Source organism: Micromys minutus (assembly GCF_963924665.1).
Source record: "Micromys minutus genome assembly, chromosome: 8".
Lineage (NCBI taxonomy): Eukaryota > Metazoa > Chordata > Mammalia > Rodentia > Muridae > Micromys > Micromys minutus.
In genome coordinates, this window is record NC_137977.1 from 52,085,680 (window position 1) to 52,096,352 (window position 10,673).

Here is a 10,673-nt window from a genome sequence, read left to right on the forward strand (position 1 = left end):
AAAAAGGTATCTGGGACAGAGACAAAAGTAACAACAAAGGCAGAAGAATCCTTAACGCGCACATAAATAACCAAAGGCAGAGTGGTGTAGAGACCAGGAGGACCTGGAAGGGCAGAGCTGTCAACTGACCTCAGGCCTTGGTCACATGCAGGTTTCGGGTAGCTCTGAATTAGACCTGTTTTCAGAACACACGTGATCTAGAGAGCCAGACACTCATAGCCCTGGGGAAGGGAAGCCATTGATGACGGCACTGTTTTGGAGAAACTTGGTTGTAAAAGCGGGGTAGGGGAGAGACGAGCTACTGAGCAAGGATCACAAATCCATCACTAAGAAAGAAAAGCCTGGCTCCCCTTTCTGAAAGTGGCAGATGTAAGTGAAATACATGGGAGAACTGGTTCTGCTGGTGACCCACAGTCAGTGCACCTCTGTCCCGACCAAACACACACACACACACACAGACGACAGCTCTCTGTTCAAGAGCGAGGCGGAGTCGCTGGCTCTAACTGTGGCAGCCACGGTGGCAGAAGTAGCTAGGAGGCTGAGCTGAGGAGCCAAGAAAATGGCTTCTGGGTTGCATAGCAGGTGATACACAACAGGACGTATGTGACACTGGATGCCCAGATCACTTTGACCAGGGCAAATTTAGGGGAACTGTAGACTAGCAGTGTGTGTGTGTGTGTGTGTGTGTGTGTGTGTGTGTGTGTGTGTGTGTGTGTTTCTATTTTTACAAAGACAGAAAATTGGCCTTCATGTCTGGCAACTCAGTATCTCAGCCAATCCTGGATGCCTGCTTTTACCACATGGGCTCCAGTAGCTCAGATAAAGATGCTGTATCCCCAGCCCCTGTGAGGCAGGGTGGTGCTGCCAACAACAGACAGCCAGAACGGTCCTTAGAAATCAATTAGCCAAACACTTGATTGTCCCATAGGAAAACTCTAATGCAAGACAAACAGCCTGAATTCAAAGGCAGATCTCCTGAGCTTATACTTCATGACTCCCCAGTGGAAGAAAAGGGTCCCAAGATCCCCAGAGATAGTAGTCTCAGTGAGGTGGAGACACACCCTGTGTCTTGGGCTTCTTTAGCACCTGCCGTAGGTAAAGCTGCCTAGTAGAAACACTTGAATTTTTTTTAAACAATGTGTTCCCCTATTTACTGACAAAACTTAGAGCCTAGAGGTCTATATGGAGAACAATGGCACCTTTGGGTTTTGAAGAAGCTGAATTTCTAGGTTTGGGCAAAATGATTTTCTCCCTTAGAAGTGTATGGAAGCAGCAGGTTTCCAAGCTAAGCCAGCAGGGGGCGTGCTCCTCCACTCTTCCCAGCACAGCATAGGCTTAATGTGGCAAAAAAATAAATAAATAAACAAGCTTTGGTATCTCCCTGCCAATAAACACCAACAGTTTCAAATGGCCTGTACACTTAGCTCCCTTTGTCCCAATAGAGACGTCAAAAGACAAGCTGGTATCTGGGTCTGGGAAACAAAGTTCAGCACTATGGGAGGGAAAAAATAAAAATAAAGAAAATGGGGGCCCAAGATTTCCATGGTGCAGATTGGAAAATATAATTCTGATATCACAGCAAAAGGAAAAACATGTTCTAACTTTAACAATGTGTGTAGCAAACTCAGTGTCTAGTGTTGAGAACCAACAATCCACTGACCCAGAGAGGCTAAGTAACAAGAAGGGCTCAAGGGGACACATGGATCTTCCTGGAAAGGGAAAGTAGATTCTGTGTGTGGACTGGAGATGAGTGGGGACGGGAACAGGAGGGATCAAGCAGGGGGTGGGAAGAACAGAGGGAGAGAGTACTGGGAGAGAAAGACAACTGGAATTGGGGAGCAGTTGGGGGAAGGGCTCAATATAGAAACCTAGTACAGTGGGAACTCCCTGGAATCGAGTAGAGTCACCCTAGCCAATTCTCGTAGTAATGGGGGATATTGCACCCAAACTGGCCATCTTCTATAACCAGGCAAGGCTCCATCCAAGCAATGGAACTGGGGGACACACCCATGCAACCACAAAACCTGCAACCTACAATCTGTCCTGCCTACATGATATGCTGGGGTTATTATGGTGTTTCGGAACTTGGAGTGGCCAACCTATGACTGGTCCAACTTGAGGCCCACACCACAAGAGGGAGACAATGCCTGACACTTTCTGGATGGACAGGAAGCTGGATAGCCCAGAGACTTAGGATAGAACCAAACATGACAGACAGACAGACAGACAGACAGATAGATAGATAGATAGATAGATAGATAGATAGATGATGTATGGATAATAAAATCTTTTAAATGATTCCTAATAATTATCTGCTATACTCATAAATTGGTGCCTAGCCCAATTGTCATCAGAGGGGCATCATCCAGAAGCTGATGGGAGCAGATGCAGAGACCCACACCCAAACACTAGGCAGAGCCAGGGGAACCCAACCAAAGGGGAGGAAAGACTGTAGGAACCAAAGGGGTTGAGGACACTACAAGAACACAGCCCACAGAATCAACTAAACCCTCATAGGGAATCACAGACTCTATATGGATCTAAGCTGGGTCCTCTTTATATACCTATGGTTGTGTGACTTATTTTTATGAGACTCCCCAAAACAGGAGTGGGGAATTCTCTGAGTCGTCTGCCTACACTTGGGACCCTTTTCCTCCTACTGGGTAGCCTCAGTCAGTCTTGACATGAAGGTTTGGGCCCCGTCTTATTGCAGTTTGTTAAGCCACGTTTGGTAGATAGCCCCTGGGAGGCCTGCTCTTTTCTGAAGGGAAACAGAAGAAGTAGACGTGGTAAAGAAGAAGAGCTGGGAAGAGTGGGGGGGTGGGAACTGCTATCAAAATATGATCCATGAAAGAAACATAAAAGAAAAAATATGAATAACAAAACTTTCAAAAGGGAGGAAAGCCAACAAACAGGATTAATACATCCGAGCAAAACACTGAGAATGGGGAACATAAGCCCATCCCACCTTCCTCAGACCTCTGGGTGTGACAACCCAACAGGCCACAGCCACAGCGGTCTCACAGGCAGGGTGGGGCACCAGAGAGCAAAAACGGCCCCCATGCCACCTTAACTTTCTGGAAAAGTGACTCTCTCTAGCATGCAATCTTAACTTTGGGGTGCAAGCCTAGATTCCCGATGAAGTAATTCCCCAAGTCTCGTGCCGCTGACCCATCCACTGTTCCTGTCTACCACCCTAGCCTTCCCAGAAGAACACAAAAATCAAAACTGAGACTTACTTCAGATTCTAGACTCTCTTATACTCCTGAGGTTTTTCCAGGCAGTGTGGCATCTCTAAGAAAGATCCTAGTACACAGTAGCATAAGCCTCTGGGTGGGCTTCTGCACAGCTGACCACTGCTTCTACAGCTAAGGGTGGCAAGGCACTGCAGGGCTGACTTGTGACAATGAAATCTATGTCTCCCTATCACTCAGCCAACTCACCCTCTACCTGTTACCCCAACCTGAGTCTACTAAGACAAGTCCACAATAAAACCATAGAACTTTATTAGGTTGTGATGAATAGGAGCACTCCCCGTTCCCCCTTCAACTATGGAGTCACAGGCACCCCCTCCCCCACGACAGCTGCATGTGGTCTTCTCTAACCTCTAGATCCTCTGCTGCCTCATGGGCATGATGAGCTCATCTAAAGTGTTTTGGAGAAAACAGGAAGCCACGAGGCAGGGATTCCAGTCACATCCTGGCATCGCTCCATCCAAAAGGCTGCCAGGAAGTCCCCGTGGATTCCATCCTGTGGAAGCATCTCCTCTCCCCTCAACTGAGCAAGATCTATGGGGATGCTTTTCATCCCAACTCTGCACAGATGCTCAGGCATCCGTCCTCACTGCCAGCCCCTTGGACAGCTTCTCTGTGCAAGGCTCTGCCTGGATACTGGAAATACTCCTCTCTCCCCTCTCTCCTCTCTCCCTCTTCCCATTCCGGAACCTTCTTTGAGCCATCTGCCCATCCGTACACTCTCCATCAGTCTTGCTTCTTAACACTTCCAGTCTGAGTTTGTGCCCCCAAGAGGATGCTTCTCTAAGTCCCCAGCAACCTGGCCACTCACAGAGGCTTCTCTCTCTCTCTCTCTCTCTCTCTCTCTCTCTCTCTCTCTCTCTCCTTCCCTCCCTCTCTCTGTCCCCCAAGAGGCCTCCACCACTATGAACTATTGCGATTCTTTCTTGGGGGAGTCCATTTATCAGGGGCCCAGCTGACACCTCTGCTCACCTTCTTTCCCTTTCTGGTCAGCTTTCTTAAGTTCTCCTTTGGAAGCTCCTACTCCTTTTACACTTCACGACTCACTCCAACTTTCATACCAGAAACTCCCAAGGCCTTACTCACTACTGTATGAATACATTCCCAAGATTTCTGCCTCCAGCGTGCAACTCTGCTCAGAGTTTTTGCACTCCCTGTCTCTAAAGGTTTCAACAAGCCCTATCTCAGCAGGACCAAGAACCAACCAGAAGTTATCTCTTCAAGGCACACAGTCCTCCCTCCTGACACAGACTTCCCCCTGTCCCCGTGCAGTTCCTCCTTCCTGAGGGTCTCCTCTTACCAAATGGCATGTCAATAAGAAGACACTGGTGCCAAAGACACAGAGTCACCTTCCCACTTCTTATCTCCCGCCTCCACCAACCAAACAAGGGCTGAGTTCTACCAACCCTGTCTCCTGAACACACAACTCCACCTCCATCTTCATTCTCTTCCACCAAAATAACCATGGCTTCTGTTATCCAAGGCTCCCAAAAGCACTCTTAGGCCTCCTGCTTGCTCCACCCAGGAGAATACCACTAAAAACTGTCACTTCACGGGATCCTTGGTGTGGCCCCAGACATGGGGTCTCATTTAGCTTGGACCATTCTTCGGTGCCACGGTGTGGCATCCGGAGCTTCTCGGATTGCTGTGCTCTAGGGAGAACGGCAGGCCTCGCTGGCAAAGTGGAGGTCGCCTCTACATAGACCCTGGGGTCATGCAGCCTTGGTGGCATCTCCTAAACAAGGACCTAATTGAAAACTGCCTGAAAGCCTAAATAGTGGTGACACAGACAGTGTCATCCAATTGGGAACTGTTATTTGGAAGACATGCTTACTTGGGAGCCAATGAGCCGAGGGTGGAAAGGTGCCACCCCCCTCCCAGGATCAATAGAAGAGCTTGCTGCAGAGTTCTCACATACTCCCAGGAGTCTGAGCCATCGATTCTGTGCCACCTCATCCCCAACCCCCATGGGCAAACATAGTCAGGCAGGGACAGTCCAGGGTGCAAAGCAGCACTATGCTGGGGTGGGGGGTGCCTGGTCTATCAAAGGCAAGTTTGTAAAGTCTTTCTCGTGGCAGAGCTGTTTCCAGAATCTTCAGGGAAAATGAGCATGCTTCCATTGAGAGAAGCAGAGAGTCGATAAGGGGTTCGGCTTGCTCAGCGCGCAACCTGATGCTAGCAAGGTTTGGGGGGGGTAGTAGACGAAGAAACTGAGGCAGAATCCCACTCAGGCAAAGTGGAACAACAGAACTGGCAATAAGGAAATCGTGAAGGTGTAGGTAAACTCTACTCTTACAGCAGGTATTCAGGCGGGTTCCAGTCACACCAAGTGGAAAAATCACAACCACAAATCTAGATAGCTCTGGACAACTATAAACCAGGGCTTCTGACATTCGTAGGAAACAGAGGAGAGAGCAATACACAGAAGCAATTAAAAGGCCAGTGAGCCCCGATAAACACGTGACAGGGCTGAGCACCTTTACCTCCAGGTGCAATTGGTGTGCCCTTGAATTGCTCACACTGCTCCTGTGCCCACTCTATTTAGACAGAAACCTCCTCCATTCACCCAGAAAGTCCAACTTCCCAAGGGCCCTGAAGCCACGCCCCCCCAATCACAGCACAGGAACTGTCACCAAGCAGCAAGTCGTCCTCGTAGGCCGTTGCGGCTTTGAACCAGTGCATAAATAGCTCTTCTTCCATCTCAGATCTTTTCACACGTGAGCACGGCGCGACACCTTGAGCATCCCAGTGCATAAGGAGCCGCCACCCCAGCACAGCTTGGGCCTGGTACAGCACAGAACCCCAGCTCCCCAGATGCAGACCCTCCTCTTTTCCAGAGTCTCTCAGCTTCTCACTAAGGCTGACCCCTCTGCTCGGCTGTGTCTCTTCCCCCTGATGGAAAGTATAAGGCTTCTGAGCCCATCGCTCAGGGCTCCCACGGCCAAAACCTTTAAAGAAACCAAACCGGAAATAACACAGTGCTGGCGCTGGCCCAGGAGAACCCGGGTCTGGGATCTAGAAGTAGGAGAGATTTCCCCCCCAAACATCCCTGGTCTGCTTCTTCTGGTGACAGGTGTGAGAAACGAGAATTGTAGGGGCTCCATGGTGATTTGCTCCTCTGGGGAGCACATAATCTACCTGCCCCAGGAGCCCCCAGCTACTTAGCAACAGCGGTAGAAGGGAGTCCAAATCACAGCCCCTCGCTGCCACATACCCTCCAGTTTTACACAGCACGTAAAGAAAGAGCCACTCCGGGCACTACTCAGAAGCCGTTATTCCATGAGTCTTCCTTTCCAATCACATCCAAACACTAAAGCCAGGAGGCATCCTTCTAGCGCTTCCTACACCCCGGGCGCTTTAAAGACCGAACAAAAGTAAAATTGAGGCGACCGCTTTCACCTGGTCTTACAGGGTCCACAAGCCCGATCAAAAAGCAAGACATCATTTATCCCAGGCATCGAGCAACTACATGCCAGGTACCGCTGTGGGTGTCCGTACACAGACCGGCCCCAGCCTGTCACTTATTACAACCCCAGCACGGGAAAACGGGGCACCAAAGCAGGCAGATGAACAAAAACAAAGGTAAGAGGGAGCTAAACGCTGCTTGGAAGTGTCATTGTTGAGCTGTGTCTCCGTAGAAACCACTCTGTAAAGACAGGGGAGAAGCGCTTTCCTGGATCGAGGAGTGTGGTTAACTACCCCACCCCCACCCCCACAGACCTGGGGCCAAAGGAGTAGACAACCCAGGGGAGAAATGGGGTAGGAGGAGTTCAGAGCTGTGCACCAGAATTATGCAGAGCCTTCTGGGGCAAGACTAGGGATTTTCATTTTGTTCTGAGAGGGGAAGGGGCTTTTATTCTCATGTAGATGAGAGGCATCATTAGGACTAAGCTCCCAAAGCTAGGGACACAATAGGAGTCATCTCTCCAAGGTGAGGTGTGAGGGCCATGTCCATGAAGACACAAATGGGACAAAGAGGGCCAGAAAGCAGGACTGTAAGGGACAGTGACAAAGGGTCTATCACTCCAGTGAGGGACAGCTGCTCTGAGGGGTATCAGCAGGAAGGTACCACAAGGAAAATGTCTGCTGGCCCTGAAAGCCTGCCTCTTTGGAAGTGGGCCCATCACACATTTTTGCTTATCCCTGTCCTTAAAGGAAAGGCAACCTTGTCCCAAGATCACTTACTCATGATTAATAGATACATGGGTTGGAGGATCTTAATGTGCCTGTGGGGAGGGGGGGTTACCAGCACGTGAAAAGTGCGGCTCACCTGAGAAGGAAATCCCTCCCAGACACAGGAAGATGTGGACAATACACCCTATGAAGAGAAGCCCTGTGCTGCTTTGGGGGAAGAAGCAGAATTACAGAGCAGGAGGAGATGACAGGGAGGGACCCAGGAGGCTCAAGCAAGGCTGGGGGTTGTGGGGTGGGGGGGACTCCCAAGCAATATACAAGTTTTCACTGTCTCCTGTGGATGAAGTAGTGGGTTTCCACTGGGAAGGAAGCTACGATTCAGGTTAAAATCAAGGAGACCCTAGCTAAGGAGACAAAGGGTCATTAATGCGCCCCACAGAACCTGTGAGGGTCCCTTACAGAGCCATCCAAAACCACCATACACTGGGTGGAGGGAGGAAGGGCTTCAGGACTGAGTGCTTCCTGCCTCAATACCTCCTCCTGTCCCACATAGTAGACAGAGGCTGCCATTACCTCCAGTTTCCAGACACAGGAAAGGAATGCATGCTGAAAATGGAGCTACATAGTAGAGGCTGCAGTCTGCAGGGTCGGTCGCCATGTTCTGCATAATTGTACTAAGAGCTAGGGTGCATCAGTAACCCTCTCACCAAATTTTAGAAAAGAAAAGAAAAAACAGTCCGTCCATACATTAACTGCCCATTAAAATGGGTCAAGATGGCTGAAAAGCAAAAGGATCTCAGAATGGCCTAGCTATGCTGGCACCTTTAGACAGAGCCTGCTCACCCCCTTTAGCTGTCCTTTCCCAGTGTCCTCACTAAGCACCTCCCAGCTTTTTGGTTTTGTTTTTTGTTTTTTCCCCAATCCTTAGAAATCAATAGGGAGCTTGGCGAGTCACTAATAGAAAGCTGAGCTTGCCCCATAGAGCCCCACTTGGTGCTGAGAAGTGGACCATATAGAAGCATCTTTGAACCCTGCCACCCAGCCTTGCTCCCTGAAAACCAGGAGAAAATGAGAGTAGCCCCGGCATTTCTGTGTGCGCCCAACGACACTATAGGTCTCTCCGTTCACACACACACACACACACACACACACACACACACACACACACACACACACTGGTCTCCCACCCTAGGCCATCACTTCTATTCCCTGGGAGCCATGAAAATTAACCTCCTCTTTTAGTTTCCCCAAAAAAAGCAAACTTGCACAGAAGCTGTTGGCCAAAGGCGTGGACTTTCCAGATTATGTTCTGCTGACCCGGAATGCAATGCTCATCCCAGCCACAGCAGGAGACCTGGGCATCCATCTCAGTCCTTCTCAGTGCTTCCCCTTTGGGAGAAGATACCCATGCTCCTCCCCAACAGCCAGGCTGATGGCCCCAACGTTCTCCCTTTCTACCACCCCAAAGTCAGAACAACTCAGACTTCCCGTTCTCACAAGACGGCCCCCTTGCAAATGACAGGACCAGTCAGCCATCCTATCTTTCCTTAGCAAATAGCTGTACAGTTGTGTTCACACATGACAGATGTGGTGCCTTATATTTCTCAATTGCTTTTTGTTTCTGATTATACCCAGAAAGCAAGCTTTTTATTTTTTTTAAAAGGTTATCCCAGTTCATGTGTGTTCAGGAGGAAGAAAGAGAGGGATGGAGCGGGTGACGACGGGGAGGGAGAGAAAGGGAGAAGTGACTTAGAGGTTCAAAGCCAAGTCAAGTTGCTCTAAGGCTTTTGTTTGCGAGAGCATGTGACAAACATCATTCGACAAAATTTATATCCCCCACTCCACAAGATGTTGAAAAGTGGTGAGACAGAAAGAAAAACTCGTGGGTTTGACCTAGAAGAAAGAGAAGTGACAAAAGTGGGAGGGGTGGGGGAGGAGGAGAATGACTTTAGTCAAATCAGAAATCAATCGGTGCAAGCAGTTGTTTGGAAGGAAACGGAACCAGGCCTGCCTGGAGAAAGGGCAGGCAGGCCGCTGATGTCTGGAGAGGGTGTGCTGTGGCTGAGAAGGGCTTCCCTCAGCAGGGATTTGCCTGGATAAAGCAAGGGGGAGCAGAAGGCAAGTTTGGAAGGAAGGGTTGCCTTCCTTCTGTGGTAACATTACAGTGTGAGAGTCCCCACTAACTGCCCATAAGGGGCAGAACCTAATTCTAATCATTTTATCTACACCAACATCTCAGAGGCTCCTCCGGAACCTCCTAGTCTCCAGTTTCTTCTGTTTTTAGTCCCTCCTTAGAGTTTTCTTATTTTTATCTTCTCAGCTCCAGCCTCTGCCAACTAACAACTTCTGACTAATGAAAAACAGAGTAAAAAACCGAATCCTCTTCTTTCTATACAGCAGTGAGGTGGGGGTGGGGGGAGGGCTGGGTCCTCCCTAGTTGGCCACAGCCAGCTGCCAACTGCACCTGTATTGGGAACCTCAGCCTACTTGGAAAGGCTGCTACTTGCCTAAGTAAGAATCTCCAGTCATATGGCTGGACATGAGAAAGGCACTGGTTTGCCAAGCGTTATGAAGTTTCTGGCCTCATAAATATGGACATATTGTTTTCAGGTTTGGGTCTGTTCTCCAGGAGAGCTAGATGTAGAAAGCTCCCTCCTCTTATAGATACCTGTGGTCTATTGCCCTCTTCTTGTAAATAGAAATTCGTTAACTGCGGGCCAGGGGAGGGGAGGCAAGGCAGCCAAATGCCTCAAAGCTGAAACACTGCCCGTCAGAGGTGACAAGAACTTGGAAGAACTTTGGTTTGGCCTAGCCAGCTCTCACCATATGCCTGGTCTTCTGGGTTGTTTTATTTGAAGGCACGAGCGGGGGTGGGGAGGTGAGGAGTTCAAGAGAAGCTTTTTCTAGCACTGGGAAACACACATCTTTCTTAATGTCTGTGGCCAGTTCAAACTTTCCTAAAACACTGTGTAAATCAAACAACACGCCCTGGCTGGCTGGCTCAGACATACAAGGTGTCCATTTGTGATCTCTGGTCTAGGGCACAGTCCCCACAACTGTCCAACAGTTTAGATTGGCTGGTGTACCCACACTTGCAGCCTAATGGGGGCAGTGGTTGAGCAGGAGCCTTGTGATGTGTCTACACTGGAATCCAGTCATAAGGGGGTGTGTTCTCTGTGTCTTCGGGAACACTCACAGGACTTTCATAAATAAGCTGCCTACAGATGGTGGTGCACTTCATGTTCCCCTTTAAAAGATGAAGAGATGTTTCTCCCCTTGGCTTTT